Source organism: Crocuta crocuta, unplaced genomic scaffold (assembly GCF_008692635.1).
Source record: "Crocuta crocuta isolate KB4526 unplaced genomic scaffold, BGI_CrCroc_1.0 scaffold140, whole genome shotgun sequence".
In the NCBI taxonomy this organism is placed as follows: domain Eukaryota; kingdom Metazoa; phylum Chordata; class Mammalia; order Carnivora; family Hyaenidae; genus Crocuta; species Crocuta crocuta.
In genome coordinates, this window is record NW_027527775.1 from 7337919 (window position 1) to 7339469 (window position 1551).

A 1551-nucleotide genomic window follows, 5' to 3' on the forward strand; every position below is an offset into this window, starting at 1 on the left:
ACCAAGGGCACCCATCATTCTTTTGCATCTCCTGGACAGCAGTGCCACACCCTGTCATCTCTGGACAATGCAGGTGATGCTTTTCTAAAGGAAAAATGCACCAGTGAGAGCACTCCTCTGTGGTCCTTCTCCTTCCATGAAGAGCGTCAATTATTGGACCCCTCATTACTTGCTAAAATCTGGGATAAGAATCTTCCATTTATTGGAATATACCAGTATCTTTTAATACGTTCAATCAACCTTACCAGTTAGGTGTTATTATTCAAATAAGGAATGAGTCCCTAAAAGTTCAAACAAAACAAAACAAGATCTTTGTCCCAGGTCACTGATAAGAAGTGGGAGATGTGAGATTTGGAGCTGTTTTTCTAAGTTCAAAGCTCCCACTTTTTTTTTCTTTTTTTTTAACTTTTATTTCTTTTTATTTATTTATTTATTTATTTATTTTTTAATAGTTTATTGTCAAGTTGGTTTCCATATAACACCCAGTGCTCATCCCCACAGGTGCCCTCCTCCATGCCCATCACCCCCCACTTTTTTTTCCCCAATGCTGGGCTTGATCCCAGTATCCTGGCATCATAAGCTGAAATCAACAGTCAGACACTCAATTGACTGAACCACCCAGGTGCCCCTTCTTTCATTCTTACGAGAGTGGACAACTTCCTTTTGGTTGTGGCTTTGCATTCCTTTTATTATGAGTGAGGTTGAATGGTCTGCTTGTGGATGTAGGCAATTACCCTTCCCTCTGTGGGAGCATCCCTGTATCTGTCTGGCCATGTGCAGGGCCTCTAAGCACCTTTGCTGAAAGGTTTTATTATTTTCTTGAAATATCCTTTTATAGCACAGCAAAACAGCTGTGCCCTCTCTGAGGCTCGAACTCAGGACCTTCAGATTATGAGACTGACGCGCTGCCTGCTGCGCTAAGAGGGCTGCAGTGCAATTCCTCAGTGTGAGTCATAATGCCTTCTTAAGTGGTAAACTCCTTAAAGAGAAAGGTATCTGCTCATCTTTGTTGGTTAAGCCAATGATTGAGTGGATTTGGAATAGCATCAAAAATGTTCCTTTCCCACATCTCCTCCCACATCAGTAGATTCCTAAGTAATCTAGAAGATAACTCAGCAAATGATACGTGTGCTTTGGAAAAATGAAAAGACCTCATTGTGTTCATTGTAGCCCATAAGCAGAGGAATCAAAATGTACTAGGCTCGTCTAAAAGAATGGTATATATATAATATATATATATATTATAGGGTATATAAGCCTATAAATACTTACAAAAACTAAACATTTGTCAACTTTGGCACCAGTATCCCTTCTTCTTTGGGTATTGGAAGCTTTTTCATTCTAGAAAAACCAGAGTCAAGGTGCTAGACGGTCAGGTTCAAAAATTATCAAACAAAACTTCTGAGTGAAAATAGGGCAATGAGCATACCTACCTGTGGCCACTTGTTCCCGAAGCCTCATGAAATAACAGGAAAAGGATTTTGAAAGGCATAAGTGCAGGGGCGCCTTAGTCAGTTAAGTGTCCAGCTCTTAGTTTCAGCTTTCGGCTCA

The 1551-nt window shown here is 40.4% G+C and overlaps 1 non-coding gene across 1 annotated transcript; it reads right to left on the reverse strand.

Moving 5' to 3' along the window:
- Window positions 1-854: 854 nt before the first annotated feature.
- On the reverse strand, window positions 855-927 carry TRNAM-CAU (transfer RNA methionine (anticodon CAU)). Its single transcript has one exon. It is a non-coding gene; the product is annotated as a tRNA-Met (tRNA).
- Window positions 928-1551: the final 624 nt, after the last annotated feature.